General features: G+C 35.7%; 1 long non-coding RNA gene across 3 annotated transcripts in view; it reads left to right on the top strand.

Annotated features, from left to right (window-relative positions):
* Positions 1 to 26,960, top strand: part of LOC132521272 (uncharacterized) — a 96,907-nt gene that overhangs the window by 4,167 nt on the left and 65,780 nt on the right. For 2 of the 3 annotated variants that reach the window (XR_009540790.1, XR_009540788.1), the window contains exon 2: positions 13,597 to 13,674. This is a non-coding gene — a long non-coding RNA (uncharacterized LOC132521272). Of the gene's footprint in view, positions 1 to 4,447; positions 4,610 to 13,596; positions 13,675 to 26,960 lie in introns of those variants that run through there. The other variant, XR_009540789.1, reaches the window with a different exon arrangement.

Raw genomic sequence — 26,960 nt, 5'->3', positions numbered from 1 at the left:
GTTTATTTACAATAGAAATTTCCTATTGTTTTGCTACAGGTATGAAGAGTAATTTTAATTTTTCATAATAAGTATAGGTATTGAGATAAGTAGGCTGATACACTAATTGTTGTCACTGTTATATTACATACTCTGCATTATGAACCTTAAAATTCAAATTGATCCCTACACTACCTTGCAAATACTACAAATAAAACATGGCATTTTAAGATATCATTACACCTGAAACAGATAATTTTTCTTAAATTCATAAAACATTGAGAACAAGAATGAGGAAAAAGTAAAGATGATACAGTTTACCATTGTTATTTTGTTACCATTGGATTTTGTTAAAATTAGCACCTTGAACCAAGCTAGAGCTAACATTTAGCCTAGAACTCTAGGAGTAATATAATGAGAAGTGGATTTGAAGAATTTAGAAGACTGGCAACTCAGAAATGTAGAAAAAAATTACTCTTTGAAGTTATGGAAAAAAAGGACTCCACTGTATTTACTTAGTAGTACTAAGATTTTTTTTAAAGCTAAACAAGATAGTTATTGAAGATAATGTATGGATAATTACCTATTAAAGAAATTATAATTTATATGTTTTTTGATTGAAATGAATTCAAGAAGAACTCCAGAATATGTTGAAACTTTGTCTAGGAAGGTGCTTGTGACATCCATCCATCCTCCCCACCTCCCCACCTCCCCACCTCTCCACCTCCCTCCCTCCCTCCCCCCCCACCTCCCTCCCCCTCCCCACCTCCCTCCCCCTCCCCCTCCCCCTCCCTCCCCCTCCCCCTCCCTCCCCACCTCCCCACCTCCCCACCTCCCCCTCCCCCTCCCCCTCCCTCCCTCCCTCCCCACCTCCCTCCCTCCCTTTCATTCTTCTTTCCTTCCTCTTTCAATAAATAGTGTGGGGGGTTAAAAAAAAAGGCATTTTGTTAAAACTTGGAAATGGACTTGCTTCTCTGACAGGGTTAATAGTTGTGTTTGAAATTCAAAGCTAGCATGGGTCACTGTCCCCAGTTTTTTAACTTGGTACACCTCGGGGAGTAAAAACTCTAAAAAGCTCTAAACCCGTCTTCCCTCTTTAACTTTGTGTCATTCAGCAAAAATATCTTTAAGGATGGAAGAGACCCTTATTTGCCTTAAATTCCAGGTCACTGTGTGACTAAGCCTAGAGTTTCAAGAAATTAAACTAGAAGCTCGCTGGGAATTTGAGTCATCAGCTTAAGATCCCACTGGGACCAGGACAGCTCTGATTGACCTGATGTTGGTGTTTATTCAGAGCTTTGGTGGAAAGGAGTCTCTCAGCCTTGGACTTCTAATTAAGAAAGTCGTTTTTCAGTCTCCTGTTAAATGATAGGGCTACTCCTTGTTTTCAGATCTGTAATTTGCTGATGGATTGAGGATAGCTCAGGAGCTAAGGAGTTTGGAACTTGTGGGTTTTTTTGCAGTCTGCTTTGATTATTTTACTTCTACCTTCTTTACCAGCTATGTGAGGGTACTAGGTAAAAGTAAGGTGATTAGCTTTAGGTAAGAGAAAAGCTAAGCCATGTAGCGGCTAAGCTAGCTTCTTGTAGTTGTGTGTTTTCAATTGTTGAATTTGCCTGTATTGTACATACATGTGAACATGTTAAATATGTTACTGCGTTAAAAAAAGATGATAATTTAGCATTGCAATAGTAAGAAAGGAAATTATGTTTATAAGCAATCTTAGAATTAGAATATTACTATAATTGTGGAGATTTAATGACATAATGTGGTTAAGAGAGCCTGACATATAGCAGAACGCAATCAAAGTTTGAGGATTAGAAGTTTAAAAGAGACTTCTGTCTTAAGGAATTTACCTAGAAATAGAGAGATATGAAATGTTTAAGGGATTATAGCTGGTTTTTAAAAAGCATACTTTTTAAGAATTCTTTTTTGATTCCCGAATTTATGAATTTATAGTAATCTACAATAGAGTGGTAGATTTATACCCTGGAAAAGAAACAAATTAAGGGAAAGAAGGAGGACAGAAGAAGGTGGAGAACAGCAAGAAAAAGTATTTGAAAACATGTGAAACACTTACAAATGAGATATAAGAAATACCCTCAAAATGAAACTAATCACAATTGCAGTTTTTCCCCTAAAGGGAATATTTACACAATGGGTCATATAGGCTCAGGTCTGATTTTTGAAAAGCATATTTTAAAAAAGTGTTTCTGTTTTGTTATTCCACACATATTTTTCTAGCTTAGGTTCTGCTACTAAATCAATGTATGATACTGATGAAAGAAAGGCCTTTTATGTCTCTGGGCAGCATGTGTAGAATCTGTAGAACAGGGAGGTTAGATTTCATTTCTAAATTCTGAAATTCTGACTATATCAATATATGCTGTTGTTGACAGTAAACAGTAAAGATTTCAAGGTTATAGTTTTGAAAGGAGTAGAGATGATGGGTCAAAACTTGAAATATAAAAAGGTTATTTAGTTACCTGTCTTTTGCCTTTTCCTTTTTTATTGCGGGGAGGAGTAGGGAAAGGAAGAGGATTTGGGGATACCTGCTTTGTGCCAGACATGGTGCTGGCTGCTTTACAGTTCCCCTGTGACATATAGGTATCATTTTCTCTACTTTACATAGACCTGGTCTGAGAGATGCCTGAGTAACTTGCCTGAGGTCACACAGCTAATTTCATTGATGATAATTTGCTTTTCCACGAGAACATGCCATCTTTTGAAGAGAAAACCAGTCTCTCTCTGATTTTTAGAAAATGATTAAAAAAAAAAAACAAAACCCTGCTCCCAACCTGAGAGCCACAGGACTCAAGCAGCATTCACCCAGCCTGGCTTCTCAAAGATCAGTTCCCACTGGGAAGGCACCCTGTTTCCAAGCGATGTTTCTGCTGCAGTTGTTGTGAGTTCTCAGAGAGCTGATGTCCTGCTCCTGCGCTTGCATAAGGAAGATGTAGTCACCAAGGGCAGCCATGAAGGCTCCTAGCTCCTGTGAAGTGGACCTCAGAATTGCTACAGTGTTCTTTGAGGCAGAGAAAGCAACTGTGTTTCTTGATATAATTCATTTAAAAAGCTTGTCATGGTCTTAATCCAAGTGTTCCCAAGGCAAATTATGTTTGTGCACTTCAAGGAGCAGTTGTAGCAAATTCAGAGCCATAGCTTTTCCTGGTTGAAAAGTTAAATCTCTTGACTGTTACGGTTCTTAACATGATTTTTATTTTTATTGTCCTATGTTCACCCCCAGTAATTTTATTTTAAAGACTGTGCTATGCTAATGAACTAGTCTCTGTAATACGAAGAGGAAATTGACAATGCATTTGTGAATTTATCAGAAGTATGCAGAAATCAAGAGATTTGGCTTCATTTTGGGAGTAGACCATGGTCAGGAAAGAAATTTTGGAGTTAGGGAGGTTTGCAGCACATCATGTATTTTAAAGTACACATCAGGCATATTCTTTTATTGTTGGAGCGTGAGAACTGGAGTTATAAACCTCTCCACCTCTTTTTACTTTCCTCATTTAAAATTTATGGAACTTTGAACCAAAAGACTCAAGCTGAGTAGTTCCCTCTACACTAAAAGGTAGTCAGGTTGAAACCGTATTGGAGACCCAAGGATGAGTAATAATGCTCATATACATAGTATTTTCTAGTGTGCTTTGGATTTTGAAATGCCAAATAAATGTTGGATAAACAAAAGGGTTTGTATAAAAGCTGCAAAGGAACATTCTTTTATTAAGAAACTATATTGTATCTGGCCAAATAAGAGAGAAACTGTGTAAGTGAACAATCTGGGTAAAAAAATTTTTCTGGAGTTCAGATATGTATTTATATTATTTCCCTAATACATCCATGCCTTTTAAAAAAGTTAATTGAAATAGACTGAATCTGCATGAGGTCAAGGATGGAAGATGGAAGGTGTTTATTATTCACCACCTGGTTCTTTCCCAATATCTGGATGTTTGGTATTATTGAGGCAGAACTCAAAGCAATGCATTGTTCAGTCTGTTAGTAAAATGCTACTCTTACCTGTCTTGGTAATCCTTGACTGACCTGAATCAACGTTATGTTTTCTTCTGTTTTTGTTTTTTTATTTTTCTGCTTCTTCTTTTGCTTGGGCTTTCACAAACTGAAGTACTTTCATAGAATCCTTAGATATCAGGTTGGAAGGAAATTTGATAGAAGCTATGGAATTTCTGGGTTTAAGTGTGCTTGTTTTAGAGGTACCTTGTCCTACTTCCTCATTTTCAAACAAGTCGGTGTATAGAGGCATCTTACTTAACAGAAGAGCACATAGGATAGGTAATTGGTGTGGACTGTGAATCAAATAGTGATAAGTGCTACTATTTCACTTACACACCTTTCTCTTTTCTCTTGATCCTCCTCTATTTTTGTTTCCTTTTTCCCCTGTTTTCCCTTTTGTTCTCTTAATTTCTCACTTGTTCTTTTCTTTTTAACGGCTAGGTATCCATGTGACACAGTAGGGTACATGATTGCTCATCTTCCAACATTTTTGACATTGTTGTTAATTTAAAATTTCCAAAACATTTTTTGTCTGCATCTTACGGAGGAGGACACACTGAGCACCTAAGAATTTAAAACCAACAGCTGGCAACTGGCTAAACCCAGGGTGAGAAATCAAGTCTTGATTTATTTCACACTCTTTTGTGTGTTTGTTTATTTTTGCTAAAGCAATCTCAGAAAGAGGGGCTTTCTGTACCAGGTGTTAAGGAATAGTTAATAACCTTTGGTGATGGATCCAGCAGTATACTAAAGCTAAGCTAACCCCAAGGGAGAACCTCTGATAATCAGGACTGGGTCTTAAGGAGTGGAGTGAGCCGGACCGACCGTATCCTTGTTTTTTTTTTTTTTGTGGTACGCGGGCCTCTCACTGTTGTGGCCTCTCCCGTTGCGAGCACAGGCACCGGACGCGCAGGCTCAGCGGCCGTGGCTCACGGGCCCAGCCGCTCCGCGGCATGTGGGATCTTCCCGGACCGGGGCACGAACCCGTGTCCCCTGCATCGGCAGGCGGACTCTCCACCACTGCGCCACCAGGGAAGCCCTCAGCCTTGTTTTTTGTAGCCTGTTTCCTTCTCATGCTATTAAAATATGGTGTTCAGGACAGTCTTGTGATTCATTTGATAGTCTAGAACTTGGGGTGTGTTTTCTAGGGTGAGAATTTAAGAAGAGAAGCTTTACAGTACAGGTGCGCATCTGTTCATGCATTAGCTTTGTCTCTACGTGTCATATACATTTTTGAGTTCTATTTAAAATTCAGTAGGGAAACTTTTATTTGTCGATTAACAGAGCCAGGTGACTTTAGTTGACTAGTGTGACCAGAACGATCACAGGCCAGCTGCGCTTACTACCGAAGAGTAATATTCTAAAACCATTAGTGGGGGTGGTTGGGTCTGTTGGTTCAGTTGGGAACATAATACAAAGGTTATGGGCCCCACCCTGTATTCTCCTTTGAGAAGGTAGCATATCGGATGCGAGGGCACTGTGTAGACCAGGGGTGATCAGTGCCCTGAACCAAGTGCACTGAGGTCCACCCCTCTAGAAAGAGAGCAAGAGAGAAGAAACCTAATGGTAGCCATTGATGTGGGCCACAGACTGACCACATTCCTCACCTTGGTGAAGCAAATTGGAAAGGAATATTCTCACTCATGGGACAGTGGACAAGAGAGTGTAGGTGCTCAGTACAGTCTCCAAACCTCTAACAAGATCAGATTTGTCTCTCACAATTCCTTGTACCCCTGATTGTGGTAGTCTCACACTTGTTTAATGTCTGTCCTCCTCAAGAGAGGGTAAGTTCCATGAATAGGAGCGTATTCATCAGTGTATTGTTGGTGCTGTAGGTGCCTGGCATACAGAAGGTTGTTAAAACATTTGTTGAATTGAACTGTACCAATCCCAACTATTGGTGAAATCTGGCTTTTTTGGGGGTTACGAATGGGGCCTTTGTGTATTTATACATTAAAAACTGCTAAATATTATGACTAACTTATGCATAATAGCTGCTGTTCTACATTTTTTCTTTGGTCTATTTAAATTAGAACGTCTATAAGAAATAATATTTCTTCCTTGAAATTTATCATCTTCTTTCCAGGCATATTTATTATGAAGGGAAAAGTGAAACTATCTGTTGGTGACATTATAATTACTTGACATTGTTCTGTAATACTAAGTTTCTTCAAAAATACACAGTTTAGGGCTTCCCTGGTGGCGCAGTGGTTGAGAGTCCACCTGCCGATGCAGGGGACACGGGTTCGTGCCCCGGTCCGGGAAGATCCCACATGCCGCGGAGCGGCTGGGCCCGTGAGCCATGGCCGCTGAGCCTGCTCATCCGGAGCCTGTGCTCCGCAACGGGAGAGGCCACAACAGTGAGAGGCCCGCGTACCGCAAAAAAAATAAAAAGTAAAAAATAAAATACACAATTTATAACATATTAGAATGCATGTTCAGAGAAATTGGGGGGAGCAACATTTAATTTTTTTAAAGAAATGAAACAATATTTCTAGAGCCTTATGGGCAATTTCCTTGGCCTTACTTGCAGTAGTTATAAGGATCCACCAGCTCAGCACATTTAATTGCATTGCATTTGACTGCTTGGGACACTGGAGGCATCTCAGAATCTCATGTTTAGCATTAATTTTGGCGTTCAGTAATCTTAAAAGTTAGAATCAGGAAGGACTTGATGATTCAAAACCTAGTAAATTATAGGCCTTAAGTAGTATATGAAGCCCTTTTGTTATTTTTTAAAATTAGGATTTGCTCTTCACTAGAGGTGAATTTTCTGACTGTTAGAGCATTATCACGTTCAACTTGATTAATAATGCTAAGTTGGAAAAGAAAATTATTTTAAAATAGAGCTCAGAAATTTATAGACCAGCAATTAATTTTCAAATGCTAAAGAAAATGTGTAGATTATCTGGGACATACATATACAGCACTGAGATTTAACAGATGCTCTTAAAATGACTTTAACCCAGTTTCTTGCTTGTGAAAACAAAAGTTTTTACTAAACTTTATGCACGCTTAGAAATAGATGCTTTTTGTAAACAGAAAAAACACCTCTCAGGGCTCACATATTTTTCTATTCACAAGTAAATAGCAGTGAATCACATAAATCATAGTAAAAGAAGATATACAGGCTAATGGACTACTGTCCAAAGTAAAAGAGTAGAAAAATGAGCACATTCACTATTAATGTGGTATATTCTACTTTGTGTTTGCATCAGTGCTGAGCTGCTCTTTCCTCTCAGTTGTTTCTTTGTGTCAGTCAATATGTTGTAGAGTATGTGGATTCTATGCACTAGTATAACTTTCCCACTGTTAAATTCCTCAGTGTCTGAGACCCAAACTTAATTTCTATTTTTATGAGCTGACTCTTATAATTAAGGTATGATATCTCATTTAAACTAACAATATCATGGACAAGAAAGTCCTACTGTATGGCATAGGGAACTATATTCAATGTCCTGGGATAAACCATAATGGAAAAGAATATAAAAAAGAAAGTGTGTGTGTGTGTGTGTGTGTGTGTGTGTGTGTGTGTGTGTGTAAAAAAAACATATCCTTTGCAGGAAAAAAAGGTGACTGACACTCTGAATCATTAGTTTGCTGCTAGTTGTTCTTGCTGTCAGTGTTTGTTTTCCATTTGACTGCTCATCCACCTGTGTTATGTTTCATATTGTAAATTCTTGTGTATATTCCTTCTGATGATGCCAAGAAAGTACCATTCTAATAACATAAGCACATTCACTTTGAGTTTTACTTTTGTACACATTCTACTTTTATCCCTTAAAAAGTAGTAAATTCTGTCATTGAAGTTGTTCATCACTGTTTCTTTTGAAAATTGCTATATGTTCCACTTAATGGCATATTATCTTAACCTGTAAGGTTCCAGATTGCTAAAGGCAAAAATGACAGTATTGGTTAATACTGAAAGTAGATAAAAATGGGTCTTTGGGCAGTCAATAAGAGGATAAAATTAAAATCTGACTTTAAATCTTTCAAAAATCTGAAATTAATGTGCATTTCCTCACATGAGTCACAGGTAGAAATCCAAATTTTGTTTGATGTTATTAATGTTTGTTTTCACGTGTCATAGTGAGAGTGGTAAAACAGTTTTTTCTAGTTGTATGAAGTAAGTGGAAAGGGGAATAGCACTTATTACTATATACTATAACTAAAATTCCCCTGTGATGATAGCATGTTAGTTTGGACTATGTTTGATTTTACTTTACAGTGAATTTTAAACTTTTTTGATTTTATTTTTTGGGATTCTGGTAAATGTTGAAGAGCAATCAATTTACATATAAGTGTAAAAAAGGTATTTTAAAGATAACCAGCTTTTTCCATTTGAGGATAAGTAGCAAGTTGTAGTTGCTTTCTGTAGCTTCAGTCATTTGTTCTATTGAATACTTAAATGAAATATCAGTGAAGAAAGAAATTTGTACTTGCACCTATTGCCTTGGGAGTGTTGCAGAATTTAGCAGGTCTCGGATGGCCATTGTTCCTTTTAAAAAGAAGAAAAGTCATGAGCGGATAGAAAATTTTGGTGTGGGGAGGAAAGGAAATATTACCTCAAAACTCTGTGGACGTGCTCATTTGTTTTGCTTTAGGCCTATTTGTGTAGTAGTGAATTTTAGTGGGTGGTGAAAAGTAATAATGTGTTGAAAATACTAGTATCCTTAACACACTCCTGGGTGGTTTGACTATAAATCAGAGACACAATGGAGAATAAAGGATCAGAGCTAGAGATTAGATAGGTTTCAGCGTGGTTCAACTGAAGCTGTGAAATGGGTGAGTCATTTAATGTTTTCTGGCCTCAGTTTGTAAAATAAGGGGGTGAACAAGAATGATCATGTGGTTCTTCTAGACTGTCAGCATCAGTATCACTTCAAAAGTGAGGTTTTACTGTCACATGCATGGAGTAACAGGGTGCATAGAACTAAGGGCTGTGAGGATGTCCCTCATGATTTTTTGAGCTTGGCATTTAATATTTTACAGCAAAGTTTTTAGTTTAACATAATTGAACTTGTACTAGATAGGGTTAATAGGCTAGAACAAAAGGTCAAAGCATAAGGCATTAGGCTTAATTAAGGGAGAGCAGGAGTGGCAGGGAGTGTGTGACAGCTAAATGGGTTTCCCACAGACTAATGTCGGTTCCCGTGCAACCTTGCCTCAACTTAAGAGGGTTATTTTGTGCAAAGGGCAGCAGTGATTAGCAGTTTGACATGCCAGACACTTCTGGCCAATCCCATCTGTTTTAGAGGTTAAAAAAGCACACCTTTATGAGCTGATGGATTGATTTGTGTGCCCGTCTGGTAAAGATTAGAAGTCCAAGGCCAATGCAGTAAATGTCAGTTATAGAATATTGTACTTTCTTCGTTGGCTCATTGTTTTTTAACCGTCAACTGTTTTATAATGGGGGATAACTGCTGTTTATGGAGTCGAGTGCAAGATGGGTGGGGGAACAGGTGAGAGAGGAAGAAAAATATTTCCTAGATGGAACTGTCAGTTAACATATTCCATAGCAAGCGTTTCAAATGGAGATATGGACTCCTTTAGATACACTTCATCTTATGGAGTGTTTTTGGTCTGTTCCTTACAGGTTGAGTCATATTGTTCTTTTCTGAGTGTTATCTGAGCAACCTGTCAGTCCAGGATTTAATTTTACATTGAGAATTGATAAGTTTCTTTATTTAGTTACCTCTGTTTTGGACAAGATAGATCATTTATCTCTGTACCACTGTATATATTTAAACAGTGTGTAATATTTAGTTCATTGACTTCCTAGGGAGAGGTAAGGAAAAGAAAAGAGAAAATGGAAAGAGGAGCACACACATGCATACTTGCTATGTGGACAGGATTTACTATGCTCACCTGAGGCTGATGCATGCTGTTAAAATGAAGTGTGTCAGAACCTAAGCTTGGACTTTTTTCTTCAACTTCGAGAGCTGTAAGAGTGATGCCATTAATATAGTTCATTTTCAGTTCACAGTTGTAGCTCATTTAAAAACACACAAAGGCTAGACTGTGATTATAAAAATTTGTTTTAACATATTCTAATATCCAAGGAAAGGATAATTTATGTGTATGAAATAGAACTTTAGATAAATATTGTGATCATAATTAGTGAGCTTTAGGAACATAAAGCATTCAGTCTTTTGGATGGACAGAGGGAAGTGTTTGAGAAATAACAAAAGTTATATTTATCAGAAAATTACAGTGAGCCTGAGATCTGAAATCAGATAAAAATGTGACCAAGAACACTGGAAGCAATATTAGAGGATGCTGGTTGGCTCCAGTGCTTTTATCCTTGTCAAGATATGTGAACCATGAATTGCATGTTACATAGTTATACAGATTATCTATATCATGTTAAAGCCTGAATTACTTCTTATAGAAAGGATTAAAATATCTAAAGAAGATATGGTCACTGAAAGTTATATGTGGATCGTAATTGTAACTAGGACTTTTTAAAATACATGTATACATTTATTTTGCTACTAAGGTATTCCAAAGTGAATTGGCTTAACATATAGAGAGAAATTGAGATTTTATTTTATTTCTCATTTAAACAGGACAAAGTGGCATCAGGGTGTTGGAGTTTGCTTAAGAATATAGTACTTAAATATATTTTCATCCTTGTGTTCTTTGTGGAGTATCATCAATTGAAATGATTGGGATCTAATACAGATTTACATGAAAAGAGTCTTGCCCTTCTAGGTAGGGAGAGAAGGTGAAGAAGCATAAATTTTATAATATCATTGCTGCTTTTTCACTAAATCATTTTTAAATTGCAAAAGTTTGGCTTGAGCAGTATAGAAATGCTTTGGTAGTACATTAAATGTGGGAGATTTATCTAATTTAATGGACAGAAACTTCTTAAATGAATCTCCTGGTGATGTTATATTAAACCGAAAAAAATATTTGAGGCTCTACATTTGTACTAATATTACAGACATTTTTAAAGGTCTCTAGATCCTAACATTTAGTTTCCTTTTCTTTTCTCCAGTAAATTCAAGTGCCAATAACATCTAGTTTGTGTTAGAATTTTACTAACGGGAAATATTTTGTAGGATTAACTTGTTTTTGTGTGTTATGATATATTCTGAGGTTTTGAGGAATACACATTGTCCCTCGTAATTTATGGTAGTCAGTTTCTGTCAGTCAGTTGTATTTCTTTACTTTTACTAATGTGGTATTATTGGCTTTGAGACGTAAAAGTCTGCTCCTCTAAGCAAATTAGTTGAGTATTTGCTTAGGTTATGAAAAATGAAAGCAGAAATGCTTAGTATACTTAACATCCTGTGTTTGCAGTTCTTGTCCTAAAAATTGTTACAGCTTTATAACCTGAATTTTAGTTATTAGAAATTTTTATGAAACAATGGAAAAAGTAATAGCCCTACTTCATATTTTGATTTTAAATGCTGTTAAGGCATAGAATTGCCCTTTGCCTCTGTTCAGGGAGATTGATTTTAATAAGAAAACCATAATATACGGTGGACTTACCAAGTACATATTCTTATTATATTTTATATGTATATAAAATCAGTGTGTATATGTATGATATATTTCAGATAGAGATGTTAGAGATGGCTGCACCTGTTGATTGCATTAAGCTTTGGGTGTCTCCTGATGAGGGAGGGAGAAGGTCTACCCCACTGCCCAAGTGCATCATTCCTCCTCCTTGGTAAATTGCACACATTTTACTTTTTTGTATTCTGTGACCTTGCAGTCAGTGACTTCAGCCCAGAATAGTTTCAAAGTCATGTAAATGAATGCAATTAAGGTATTGCTTATCATCTTACATAGTTCAGATGGAGCTTTATTGGATCGAGAGGTTTGTTTGCTTTATGAGGAAGGTCAAAGTAAGGTTAAATTTTATTACATAAAATGATTTGGTAATGTTTTTATTTGGTTGCTGAAAAAGTAGTGTCCTAATAGGAAATGATAAGGCTTTTTTTTTTTTTTTTAATCACTACTAGGTCTCTTCAGGGTTTGTTTGTTTGTTTTTTCTATTTTAAGGCAATGCCAGCTGTCTACTAATAAAATTCTAGGAATATTCTGCCTTAGTTATCATTCTAGGTATTTTTGACTTACACATATAAGTGACATTCCCAGCTGCTGATGGAGGGTAGCTTAGGAGCTGCTGATGGTGTGCCTAGAGGGTTTGTGTTAACGTCCAGTTACCATGCCAATTGGTGCAGGACCTCAGACAGCAGGGCTAGAATCCTAATTCACCTGGGCAGAAAGGAGCCCTGCCACCAGCCGGCTGATTGTAGGGGTTGGGAGAGTATTGACATAGATACCAGGAGAGTCTTGCTAATGAAGAACTGAGAGAAAGAAGGGAGACGGAGAGGGAGCGAGAATGAGAATTGAGTGTGTGTGCATTTATGAAGTATGAAATTTTTAAAAAGGCGAGTATTCTTCATTGTAGTTGGCTCATATAACTACCTGCTTCCCTTTGCTGGTATTATTTTTACTTCAGCATGGTATATTAGTTGACAAAGTCTCTCATATTCGGTGATTCATAGAGCAGACTTTCACTCAGCATCAGCTCTATGCTTTGCACCATGCTAGGTGCTGGAGGATTCAAAGATGAATGCAAGGCTCACAGTCACAGGGAGAATAACAGTAAGCAGGATACAGAGAAAGTGACCCAGAGGCAGAGTGGTTGAACAGCCTGCCTCCCTAGGATGTTAAGGAAGCATCACTCAAAGAAATTTGTAATCTATATATGGTTTTAAGGAGACTGAAGGGCACTGGTAAAATTAAGTGATAATGAAAAATACTTTATTTGGGGAGTTTAAGGTTTAGGTTTATGGATTTATTTGGAGGCTAAGCTATAATCCTTGAGAACCAATCATAGGCTGTGGGATAGGAATTGAGAATTCTAAAAATGTAAACCAGACATAAATGCAGTGGGTGATACGAGTGGAATGCTGCTATGGTGGAATCTCGGAGTTTGCACCATACCTGTCTTATCACCAACTGGTCTCACTGTCCATTGGCCTATTGGTCAATATACAGTTTCCAAGGCCACCACAGTGTTAAAGTGTGGACTCTGGGTCTTGCTGGCCTAAAACTTTTTCACCCACTCTTTTGTTCTTAAAAGTATAAACTGTCCACATGTCGATGTCATTCTGTATCTAGGAAGGTTCTAATTCCAAGTTGAACATTTTTTTGTTTCTAATGGTCTAGAAAAAAAAAAATGAGGTGTTTCAGTTCTTGTGTTGACTACCAAATAATTCTAATACTTTTTCTCCCAGAATCCTTGATCAGAATTCCTCTTGGTCATTGACATTAACTTCTCACACACTTGAGAATTGGTGATATAGTCTTTAATGCAGTGTAAAGACAGATAAGTAGTGTTTGGGTATAAATAATTTTGTAATGCGTATTTTTGATCAGATGTGATCAACAGCTGTGCCCAAGGAAAACATGTATAATTAGGAATTTTTTTACTTGCAATACATCTTTTTTTGTCATTTTTTCAGATTTTGTTTTTCAGTCAGTAGTTAAGGGTTGTTTGTGAAACGTGCTATTGAAATTCTTTGAGATAAGATGCAACTTGAAGTAACACTTATTTTTATTAATTTTCAGAGTGTTTGGATTGTGAGCAATTTAAGCTGTATCCTCAGGATCCATTATTTTAACATCTGGGAGAAACACATCCAGAAGGTATTGTATTTTGTCTCACTGCTCCACTTTTTAAAATGTAGTTAAGCCTTTTCAGTTACAGGAAAGAAAGAATATTATGCCATATTTAATTGTTTCGTTTTCTTAAGTTTCAGATATTGATAAACTAGTTGTTTAACATTTGTAACAGAGGAGAGGGATACATTTCAGTGTTGGTAAATTATGAATTTTGTGTGAGTAAAAGGAATCTGGTTTAGATGGAACCAGTTTTGCCTTTTTTAAACATCTGAGATATTTACGTTTTACCTTTTCAGCATAGTACTATTTTAAAGAATGTTTTGATTTGAAAATGAGTTATAAAAAGTTTCTGTTTATCTAAGACCATGTGAAATATACATTAAGCATTCAGGCAGTCTTAAAGTTCTTCCTGCCTGTGACAGTTCTACCTTCTAGCGTAGGGACCAGCTGCCATCTGTGTTTTCATAGGGCCCACGGACATATTCACCCAGGTCACCTGACTCTGCCTCTGACCATCCATCTGCTAAGTTCCCTCTGCATTATCACATGTGTCTAGGTTGGTGCAGCATAATAATTCATTTGCTCATAGACCCTGAGTCTCAGGACATGTGATGTATTACTAGGCAGGAAGGATATTAAGATTGTCAGTTGAGAAACGTACCTGCTTTGTGTTTCTGTCCTTTACAACCCCAAGACCCCGTGTGGATACACCAGCCGATCTGGCTGAGGTCAGTGGTGAACACAGTTCCCTTCAGCCATGCCCCAGGGTTTCCTTCTTGGTGTCCACCTTGATACCTCCCCACAAGTCTTGTGTTTGTCTTTTATAAAACTTAGCAGCTGTCTTGCTTGGAGTAGACACAGATGAAGGAAGAATGCATACATACATTTAATAAGATAATATATTTGTTAAAGTTGTAGTGAATAGGTCAAGTTCTTTGAGTACATATTACTCTGTTAACTGGATAGTCATGATTTATATTCACATGAAATGACACAAAAATCAGTTTTACAAATTTTCTTAAATAATCACTTGTCAAGCACTATGAGTTTCTAGGATTGGATGAATATAGTCTTTTATATTTCCGTAGAACATTGTATTGAACTCTGTATGTTCAAGGTTATTCACTATTAGCAAAACAGCATTTTCTCCCTCTTCCTGTCAGGGGGAGGGTAAAAGCAAATAAGAAATCTAAATAAACACATTAGGACTGTAAAAGGACTTCTAGTGAACTCCCAAATACTAAATTTAATTTTTATGTATGCTTTATCAGTGAAAGAAAGGATATGATCAGAAACCCTGAATTTTGTGTAGTTTAAAGTTATCTTTTTAAACTAAGAATTAACTATTATAATTACATATTTTATTAAAGACATAAACATTCAAATAGTTCATAACTATTATAGAGAAAATTATTACACTTTTTAAAGACATTGGGAATTATCCATTTATGAAAATTTATCAGATAATCTGAAAATTAAGAGTAGGTTGAATAGAATTGAACTGATTACTAGTTTTTATTAATAAAAAATGGCAAAGAAATGAAGTTTAGTTGTAGAGTTGAGTAGAAAAATTCTTGTGTAAATTCTGAATAAGAATTGATTTTAAGTAATTCTTTTGAAAATAACTCACGATATGTCAGACCCTTTTTTAAAAAAAAAGTTACTTATATTTAAAAAAAAAACAAAAACCACTTTACAGAAGTCTAACTTCATGTAGTTAAATTGGCACTCTTACTTGCTAGTTCAGAGATTTTTTACGTAAGCGTACCCTGCGTAACTACACTACACTCTACCCCGGGAGCTTTGTTGGTGTCTTTCCTGGTCAATACTGCCTTCACCCAACAGAAGAACCAGTCTTTGGCATCTTTTATCTTGGATTAGTTTTGCCTGTTACTGAACTTTATACAGTTGGAATCATGTAGTATGAACTCCTTTATGTCTGATTTTTTTGATTAACATTATGTCTTTGAGTCATCCATGTGTGTATCATCTCCCTCTCCCCCCACCCAGTCGTATATATTCCATTGTATGATTATACCATCATTTATCCCTTCTACAGTAAATGGACATTGAATATCTTTCCAGTTTGGGGTTAAAATAAGGCTGCTATGACCTTTTTTTTAATCTTTTGATAGAAATAAGCATTCATTTCTGATAAGTCTATGCACAGGAATGGAACTGCTATGTGGTGGAGTATATATATGTCTAACTTCAGTAAATAGGTACTTGGAGCACTTTTAAGGATATTTCAGAAATGTCAATCAGTGTATCTTTTACTAATGATGGTTCTTATTGTGCAATGGACTTTTCTCCAACTTTACATAAACTCTAAAGTTGTTTTTTAGGAGTTATGAAATTTTCCCATCTGTTAAAATTAAGTTGTCTGTTTTCTGATTCCATTATGATATGTGTTTGGTTCATGAAACTTAGATCTACCCTAACTCTAGTGAAGGGAAATAGGACATAGAACCCTCCTATACATACTTATGACTAAGGAAATACTGAAAATGGATTTTGAAACAAATTAGACATATCATATAATGAAGACTTTTACTTTATTGTTGAATTTTTTGGATACCTCTTTGAATATCTAAAACCGTAGATGCATTTGAGTTTCTGATGAATGTTTCTTGCTACCTTTATCCGTGTTTGTATTACTCTGTTTGGTGATCTAAAGTGAAATTATTCATTCTAGAATGTAAGTACTTGAGAAATTTTGTATTAATCTTTTTCTCAGTCTTTATTATAGAGAAGAGCTGTTCAATAGAAATATAATGTGAGCTCAGATTTTTAGTTTTCTAGTAGGAATGTTGAAAAAAAGGAAAAAGAAACTAGTGAAGTTAGTACAATATTTTATTTATCCCAACATCTGAAAACTATTATTCCATTGCTTAATTAGTATAAAATTATGAGATATTTTACATTCTTTTTTTTTCATACTAAGTTTTTGAAATTCAGGGTGTATTTTTACTTTACAGCCCATCGCAGTTCAGACTAGTCAGTTTTAAAGTACTCAGTAGCCACCTGTGTCTTGCAGACAGCATGGTTATAAAGTTACATCTCGGATTTTTTTAAAGATAGTGCTTTAGTCTAATTCATATCTAGTTAAAATTATCCTAAAAAATTCAATAGAAAGATGCCATGCAGATTCTTATATAGTATGTTTCAGTAGGTCTCAAACAGCCTGTTTCCTTCAGTGTTGGAATAAATAACATTGTTTTTTTTGTTTTGGTTTTGGTTGAACATGAGATACAGCAGTTAGCCAGTGTTTACAGGACATTTGTATGAAAAATACATATCTTTAAACTGTAAAATCACAATCTGTAACAACAGATCAACATCGTCCATCTTCCTCGAGGTTATATGCTAGATAGAATTTTAGTTTGTTTTTTCGTTTTTTTTTTTTTTTTTTTTTTTTGAGCATGGCTGGTTTACTTTTAATATGATAAATTGACATATGATGTAACCCCACTATCTTCTGAGTAAAATAGGGCAGCTAAAGAAAGGTTGTATGTATACATATAGATGTACCTATGACTTTTCATCAATGAGGATATTTAAAGTTTACCTAGATTTTGAGAGTTAATGTTTCTTCATGTATATATTTGCCAAGTGAGATGTAGCAAGAGCTGTCAGTTGTCTCACGTGAACTTGGGTCAGATTTTGCTACCAGATTGGTTTGCTTTAAACTTTTTAGTGTTCAGAATTTGGAATGTGAATAAGGAACTACTAGTCTGTGAAAATGGTCATGTGTGGCGGGCTGTCATAAGCGGTAAAGCCCAGTAAGCAATACTGGCCATAATCACATGTGTTAGTGGTTATTTTGGGTTCCTGATATAAGGTAGTTTTTTTATAGCCATTCCCACCAACACGTTTTTTAATAGCACTCCCTCCTCCCTTTTAAATGAAGTCAACTATACTTTTTGACACCCAGTTATAATAGTACATGGTATTTTTTAAAAAAAGAAAATCAATCCTCTGCTTATAAAAGCCCTTCACCTCAGTTATAGTAAAACTAAAGTTCTTGCATTAGCTGATAAGGCCGCGGCATCTTCTTGATGAGGCCAGTGCTGGTGACCACTCCAGTCAAAGTGGGAGCTGCATCTCCACTCTCTTTTCATTTTCCACAGCACTTGTCACCTTTAAAATACTATGACTATTTTAAATTAATTGTTTATTGATTGTTTTCCCCTTCTAGAACGAAAGTGCTCTGAGAGCAGGAATCTTTTTCTGTTGTGTTTGTCACTGATATATCTGAGAGAACCTAGAATAATTCTGGGCATCAATTGGTATGGCCACTATGGAAAACAGTATAAAGGTTCCTCAGAAATTTAAAAATAAAACTACTATATGATCCAGAAATCCTACTTCTAGGTATATATCCAGAGAAAGTGAAATCAGGATCTTGAAGAGATATTTGCATTCTTATTTCTTTGCAGCATTATTTACAATAGCCAAGACATGGAAGCAGCCCACATGTCCATTCACATATAAGTGGGTAAAGAAAATGTATCTACATAAAGTGGAATATTAGTCAACCTTAAAAAAAAAAGAAAATCTGTCATTTGTGACAACATGGGTGAACGTAGAGGACATTATCCTAAGAGAAAAAAGCCAGATACAAAAGAATAAATACTACAATGACCCCACTTATATGAAGAATCTAAAAGAATCAGACTCATAGAAGTAGAGAGTAGAATGGTGGTTACCAGGAAGTGTGGGAGGGGGAAACAGAGAGCTGTTGGTCGAAAGGTACAAACTTCCAATTACTCAAGTCCTAGAGATCTACTGTACAGCATATTACCTATAGTTAGCAATAGTGTATTTTATACTTAAAAATTTGCTAAGAGTAATGTTAAGTGTTCCTATCACACAAAAAGAGGGTGGGAGGAAACTTTTGAAGGTGATGTATGTGTTTATGGTATTGATAATGGTGATGGTTTCACAAATGTATACTTAACTCTAAACCCATCAGTTGTATACCTTAAATATGTACAGCTTTTTGTATCTACGTCATACCTCAATAAAGTGGTTTAAGAGAACACTGGACATCTAGAAGTAGCTCATAAGTATTTATTGACTAAATATTTATTGAATATATGAAGAAGATACACTATTTTTCACTCCTGAAAATTTGCCTTTATGGACTTTCTGGGGCAGGGAATATTTAAAGGAAGAGAAAACAAAAATCTTCAGTTATATTTGTAATAATACATTTTGATAATTTGAATTAGTTGAAAGTAGTTTATTTGTCAAACTGATATGTATATCCCTATTAAAAGTAATATGTAAACATGAGGTTTTCCACAAATAGAGTGTAATATTATGGTCAGGTAATTTATCTTTGGAGTATACATACGTGCATTTTTCCGTTTCGTCATAAAATATTGGTAATCAGTTTGAGAAATATGTTTATAAGAGATATCCTGTGTTTCTGTAAAATATAGAGACATTCATTGTATTTTGGTATCTTAAAATTAGTATGAATCAGGCAGACCTTGTGGTTTTTAAGAAGTGGTTTCTATATAGTAAAGTATAGGTTATCGTTCCGTTTTATACAGATATTTTCTAATTGTAGTTTTTGAAAATTTCAGTTTGGGGTCATCTACAATAAATGTTTTTAAAATAGCATAAAAATGTAATCAAAGACTTGCAGTATTAAGAAGTGGTATTTGCTACTCTAGAATACACTCAAAGCAGATGTTATAAATGTTTATTCCATTATAGGATAGGTAACTTTATGAGATGACTTACGTAAAGTCTTTCCTGCAAGTCTGTTTGCAAGGTTTTGGTTTTATATTATGCCTTTATATATTCAGCACATGATAGCAGGCGACCATGTATATGACTATTTCTATAATCATTTTTATTAGAACAGGAAGAATTATGAGATTGATTTCTTTCTTTTTCCACTTCCATCTTCTAAATTCAAGCTTTAGTACTTCATACTTGTTAGACAGTTACTGTAGTAGCTTTCTAACTGGTCTTTTACCTTTTAGTTTTTATTATCCAATATGTTCTACACACTACAGCACAATAAAACTTTCTGAAGAAATAATCATTACCCTGAACACAAAGACCTTTGCCCACAAGATAAAGGCCAAGTCCTGTTTCTACCCAGCTCCTGCATCATATTCCATTTGCCTAATCCTTGAGCATGTTAATTGCACACTTCTTAAACTGCCACAGTTTTTGCCATCTTCATCTCAGATGTGTTGTGATCTTCTTCTGTCTCTAGTTCTCTTTTACCAAAACACTACCCATCCTGTGATTTGTATGATCACCCTAAAGAAAGGAACACATACCCTCTTGCACTCTCTCAGTAGTTGATGAGTACCATTCACATGACATTATTTTATTGGTCTTTTCAACAAGATTGTAAACTTCTGAAGGGAAGGGACCACATCTTTTATAAAATTGTGATTTACAAAGCACAGCTTGATGCCTCCCATATACAGGGTGATAAATTGAAGTGTTGATGAAAAAAACAACTCCAGGGTATACCCTGGAGCTTTAGAGACAAACAAAGGATTTAAAAATTCATCCTGTATTCATTGTATATTATGCAAGTTATTTAAACTTATTGTGCAGTAGTTTTTGCATGGGGTTTGCGTGAAGATGAAATGATAGCGTGTATGTCAGAAATTTGTAGGTTCCAGAGTTTGATACAAGTGTTCATGATAATACCCAAACTGTATTTTGTTGTGTATATAAATTTCTTTGGCTTAACTTAATGTGAAATATTGTTGTTGAAAAAATGTTGTTTTAATGTTCCTTACCTGAATGATGGCAAGATTGATTTAATGTTAGCTGACTGTATATTCTAATAAATCTCTTTACTGTTCATCTGAAACAAGAACAAAAATCCAGATGCCTTTGGTGAAAGTAATGAGTTACCTTTTTGGACTGCAACAGTTTCAAAGATGAATGAATTTAAAAGTTTTGTTAACTTTCCAAAATTGATCCTTCATTCCTCATACTGAATTACATTGGGGTTAAATACATTTTTTGAAGGGCATCTTTTCACAGATTTCCATAAATTTCTTAAAGGTGACCCCATCCCTGTCAGTTCTATTTCCTAGGAGTATTTAAAACTAAATAGCTTACCTGGCTAGTGCAGGTTTTAAACAGGACTGAATTTGTGAAAAGCTTTTTATTTGATTGGGGATAAGTTCTGGTGCTAAGAACAGTATTTTGGAATAGAAGAAGTTTCTGTCTTTCAGAGATTTTTTTCCCCCTCAAAAACAAAATCTGAATGTCCTGCATACCTGGATGATAGCTGTAAATTAGCTTAAAGGAAGAGGTAGGTTGAGGTTCAGGGGGAGATGAGTTTCATAAGACCAGCATCTTAAACCACGAATGCTGTCATCACACATAAAATAGGCCCTGAAAATGTGGGCCTGTTATGGTTCTCTGTATGTTATTGGTGACACAGAGTGGTAACAGAAACTGAGTTTGTAAGGAGGAGGAGGCAATGATTGTGGCTTCTGAGTCTTCCTTACTCGTAAGAAAATATGATGTGCAGTTTGGATAACATTCTTTGGACCACTAAAGAGGCTTGGGAAGTTAACCTTATAGGCCGCCCGGATGCTTTTAGGCAGTCAGTATAGAGAACCGTTACTTTATTACCTAGGGTATAAAGTTTAGAAAATATTAAGCCTTTTTTGTTTTTTGTTTTAAGGCTTGCTTTTACTTTATATTACAGACAAAAATTCTGAAAGAAAGTCTGTGTTTATTCTAATAGAAATAGATATAACCTGACAGTGAAAATTATTAAAGTTACACTGACGAGTGTATTAAAAATATGTGCATGGAGGTTTTGTATTAATACTGAGTTCATGCTAAGCTGCCATTTTCACGGTAATTTCAGGAAATAAGAAATGGATAACATTTTCATTTTATTTAAGTACTCCCATGAGTTTCTATTAAGGGTGAAAACGTCATGACAGTATTTGTTACAAAGTCACATCCAATTTAAACCTAGTCTGGTGACCACAGAATACTATTATTTTAGCTTAAGTCTTCTACAAAATAATGTAACGTCTTTTCCTCCTGGTTACTTTAATGTAAAATGAAGATTATCATGCTTTTTTTTTTTTCCCACCAGAATTGTCTGAAATAAATCTATGTGAACTATTTAAGACATTCAAGTTTCGGCATTTAGATTTTTATTCTGATAGGCTTATCACATGATCACTAGTCACTAGCTTATAAGCTTGTATTTTAAAAGAAAACATTTATTAGGGATAGGATTCCCATTTTCTCCTGGGAGAAGGCAGAAGTAGTTCTTTTCTTCCTTTGTTTTATTGAAAACAATAATTAACCCAAGGGATATATTTCTCTTTTACCTCTTACGCAGACACTTAAAGAGTTGCCACCATCATGGCCACAGTTCAATACGTGATGAGGAAAATGCTGGTCTTAGAATCGTAAGATTTATATTTGAGCCGTAGCTCTCCATGGGGACTGCTTGCAAATTGCTTAACCTGAGCCTCAGTTTCCTGATCTGAAAAAGGAGGATACAACCTACATCACAGGAATAGTCCACAAAGTAAATGAGGAAATAAAGTTCGTTGTCACCAATGTAACGTTCTAGAAAGATAACATGTTATTGACAATGTTGTTAATTCTATATTTTTCAAAAGAAGTAAGTTTTTGGATGACCACTGTTTACTCAATAGCACACCCTTCTAAATTAGGATCTTTTCTTACACACATTTTGCATTTTTCTTTCTTTGTTTCTCCTCCACTTTAAGGGTTTTCACAAACTCTGGTCTATACTTTTGAACGCCTTTCAAATTTGAACCAGTTAACATCTGCCACCTACTGACCCAGTTCTCTCCACTTCCTCTAATCCTGCCCTCCACATACACAGTTGCTTGTTTTTGCTGGGTGATTAAACTGGCCATCATTTGATTTTCAAAGATCTAGATTAATACAGGGTTAGAAACAGCAGCTTCTGAATGCATCTGAACGATATTTTTAGCAAGGTGCGTAACAGCCAGTAATAACTTCCCCCCCAAAGAACAGTTGGTAAAACCCCACATGGACTTGCTTTTTCTTTCATTGTATAGCATTTATAGGTTTTAAAAGTGATTTCTGCTCACATATCCAGATTAAAAACATTTTTTCAGTACGTATGAGTTTGTGAAATAACTCACCCCACGTGTAAGTACTTCAAAATGCATGCCCTTAACTACTATTTGAATTTTTATAGATTTGTACTTTTGCTGACTGCAAGAAGATAAAAGACCTAGCGCCAGTTCTTACTGGGTCAAGATTTATTTTAAAGTATCAACATTTCCTCAGCTTTTTGTTACTTAAAAAGTCATACAGATTTTCCTGCAAAGAGGTTTAACAGGCTTTATTCCAGGAAGGAACATTCAGGATGCTTATGCTGTGGTAGTAACAAAAACAGTGTACAGTTGACCCTTGAACAAGACAGGAGTTGGGTCACCAGCCCCCCAACCTGTGTATTTGAAAATCTGCATATTACTTTTGACTCCCCCCAAACTTAACTACTAATGGCCTACAGTTGACCATAAGCCTTACCGATAAAATAGTCCGTTAACACGTATTTTGTAGTTAAATGCATTATGTACTGTACTCTTACAATAAAGTAAGCTAGGGAAAAGAAAATGTTATTAACATAAGGAAGAGAAAATGCATAGTACTGTGCTGTATTCATCCATATGCTAAGTTTACATCATCTGTTAAGATGAATTGTCTGTCAGTACCTACGTCAATATTGTCTTATATGATGTAAAACGTTGTAGATGTTGTATGCTTTATTAACGTTAGACATCAAACATGAAAAGATCATGTGAAAATTTCATACTTATTTGCAGACATAACAATTCATACGTTGATAAAGAAGAAGAACAGTGTGGTCACTTTATGGTAGCCTAGTGTAATCAATACAGTTGTTTCACGGCAGCCCAGCCTATACACTAATGAATGAATCCTTATAAAATTTTTATGGCATACCGTATTACCATGTTCGGGGAGCATGCTGTACAGTAATGTAAATCTTTGAAGGCAAAGTTATAAAACAGAAAATTAACACATTATTAATTTTATGTTAAATATCACTCACCTTATGCCTCTGTAAGGATAGACTAGTATCTACATACATTTTATACATTCATGACATACCTTTTTCTTAAGTTTTTGATATTTCTAGTCTAGGTGGTTTGTCTGAAACTGTTTCAAATTGTCACAAATCTCAAAAAAATGTCCAATATATTTATTGGAAAAAATCCACATGTAAGTGGACCCATGTAGTTCCAAACAAGGGTCAACGGTTTTTGGTGAATTTGTTAATAGAAATTGCCAGAAACTAGTCTACCCTAGAAATGTATTTTTATTTAAAGAGGCTAGTGGGGGCAGTAAGGGCTAGTATATATATTTGTGTCTTCAGCATAGCTCTAGGTGCAGAAAATTTGACTGTGATCTAAAAATAGACTATTAGTTTTTCGTGAAATGATCAGGAGACAAGTTGACCAAGGCAACTGGTTTGCCATGGTGGAGCCTTTATTGGGCAGTGGTCTGTGGAATGCATTGTAGAGGCACACTGACCTGAATCGGAATCATGGTGTACTCCTCACCTGCTGTATGACTTTGGGCAACCCACTCCACTGTTCTGAGCCTTAGTTTCTTCATCTGTAAAGTTACATAATATCTATTTTATAGGTAACAATTAAAGGAGATAATACATGACTTAACACTGTTGTCAATAACTGGTATTATTTGCCATCTAGTTAATAAAAGTTCATCATAATAGCTGGGAATTAACCCTCCAAATAGTTGTTTTAAAAACTTGCATTCCATGTTGAGAGTCATTAAAATATAGAAATATATTTGTGGCTTTTAAAAAGTCTTCAGAAAACCATATTCAAGTCAAAGCAGTATTTACAGGTAAGTGGATTGAATTTGACAAGGATTGAGACACTGTGGGGTGTGATGGTTTTGAACAAGTGTGAATCCTACCTCTGCCACGTACTTAGCGACTGTTGGCTTTGGGCTAGTAATCTTGCCTCCTAAGGCTCAGCATTCCCATCTGTAAAATGGGGATAATTTTATAGGGTTGTTCTGAAAATTAAAGGAATTAAACCGTAGAAAGCACAATGTAGTTCCTGGCACATGGTCTGTAGTAATTTTTAGTTGTTCTTTTTAGTCCACAGATAGATAACTTTTGGACACGGCCTTGAGTACTTGTGGGAAATATAGTTCCTAATCTTTTTGATTGAATGGTTAATGTTGGAATTTTGGGAGTAAATGCTTTTTTATTTGTATAACGTTTAGCTGACTTACATTAAAATAAAATACTACAATGCTCTGAATCTCTTGTAGTAAAAATGGCACCTAGTTTATGTTTTGTAAAAATAGATGTTTACACTGCATCTGCTACGGTCTGAATGTGTGTCTCCCACAAAATTCATATGTTGGAATACTAACAGCGCTCCCACCCACTCACCCAAGGTGATGGTTTTAGGAGGTGGGGCCTTTGGGAGGTGATTAGGTCATGAAGGAAGAGGCCTCATGAACGGGATTAATGCTTATAAAAAGGCTCAAGAGAAATCCCTTTCCCCTTCTACCGTGTGAGGTATAGTGAGAAGATGGCTGTCTGTGAACCAGGAAACAGGCTCTCCCCAGGCAATCCGCCCTCACCTTGCTCTTGGACTTCCCAGCCTCCAAAACTGTAATAAATTTCTGTTGTTTTATAATAGAATACCAGCCTATGGTATTCTATTATAGCACCCTGAATGGCCTACGACGGCATCCATTTTTGTGGTCACTCCATGGCTTTGTGCTTTTAATCTAGTCTTTATTCGTGCATCTGCTTTCCTTCCTGTTTCATTTCTTGTATGTGGAGTGACCCAAAGAAAAAACGAGGTAGAGCAGGAAGAGGCAAAGATTGTACCAGAGGTCAGTAATAGTCAACCCTAGGATGATCAGATGTACTTTCTGCATTAAAGCCCTCAGTTAAGTTGATTCATGACTACTTTTTGAAGTTTCACCAACACAATAATTTGTATTGCTTTTGTTTACTGTTGTAAAATGTGGTGAGAAGATTTTAAAGGAAATCTCTGCTTTTCTCAACAGCTTTCAATAATTTTATTTAGAGCTGTAATTCATCCAATAATTTTTCAAAATGACAGCTAATAAAAGATTGCTAATTATATAATTACCATATATTATAGGTATAATATTTAGGATAGAGTTAAGTGTATTCTATATAAAGTTAATTTTTTATATCCTCTATTTTGGGCCCAGTATGTCTAGAGTAAGTTATTCAATGGTATAGGGATTTTACCTTATAGGAATTTTCAGTTGATAAGACTTTTATGAGGAGGCATAAAAGGTTTGGTAGGTTGTTATACTGAGAACATGAAGAGTTATTAGTTTTGAATAGCTGTAGTTTGGGCTTTGTTAACGACTGATGGGTTGGCTTTGAGTTAAAAAGCAAAACCTGATGACTCTAAGCCCTTTGACTCAAACTGTAACTGACTGTCAACCCACCTTCTTTTCCAATCAGGGATGAAGGGGTGCATCTCAAATGAATGAAGGTGTCCCATAGCTGCCTTCCAGTGTGTGTTCACACACAAAGGAAGCATAATTATTTTATTTAATTCATCATCTGATTTTATTTGGCCTTGGGAACTCCTCACCTCCTTCTTACCACCTAATTTTCTCTCTCTCCTTCCGTTTCTTCCTTTCTTTGGGTGAGCACTAATAGTTTTGCAGAATCTGGCTAGGCATATAGTGGTTTAGAATATAATTTTATTATTTGAAGTATTTTAAAGCTCTGTATTCGGAATGCCTTTGCTTTGGTTATATGTTTACTTTCAATTCTTAGTTAAGAACAAACGCACTGTTTATACAGTCATTCCTATGAGGAAATATGATTCACATTGAGAGATCTTGTTTATTGTCATATGACATGTTCTCTAGGCATGCAGCATAGAAAAGGGAGAAAACATCCCACATCCATCTTCACTGTAGCTCGACCTAACACATTTCGGGAAACTGAATATTTGAAAAATGTTTCTGTGTTGATTAAGATATAAGTAATAGAAGACCTTACTAAAATAGCTTAAACAGCAAGGAGTATATTATGTCTCACTCAACAGGAAGTTTAGATTACTGGTCGTTAATTAATTGTCATAATAACGTTATCAAGGACCCACGAGGTATTTTCCATATTTCTTCTCTGCCATCTTGAGTGTTTTGACAATGTCACTCTTCATGGTTGCAAGATAGCTATTTTTCCATGCCACTTTTTTTTTAAAGTGGGGAGAAACATTTTC

This window comes from Lagenorhynchus albirostris, chromosome 5 (genome assembly GCF_949774975.1).
Source record: "Lagenorhynchus albirostris chromosome 5, mLagAlb1.1, whole genome shotgun sequence".
Lineage (NCBI taxonomy): Eukaryota > Metazoa > Chordata > Mammalia > Artiodactyla > Delphinidae > Lagenorhynchus > Lagenorhynchus albirostris.
Note: the sequence above shows the minus strand (reverse complement) of the source record. Positions and strands in the feature narration are given on the sequence as shown.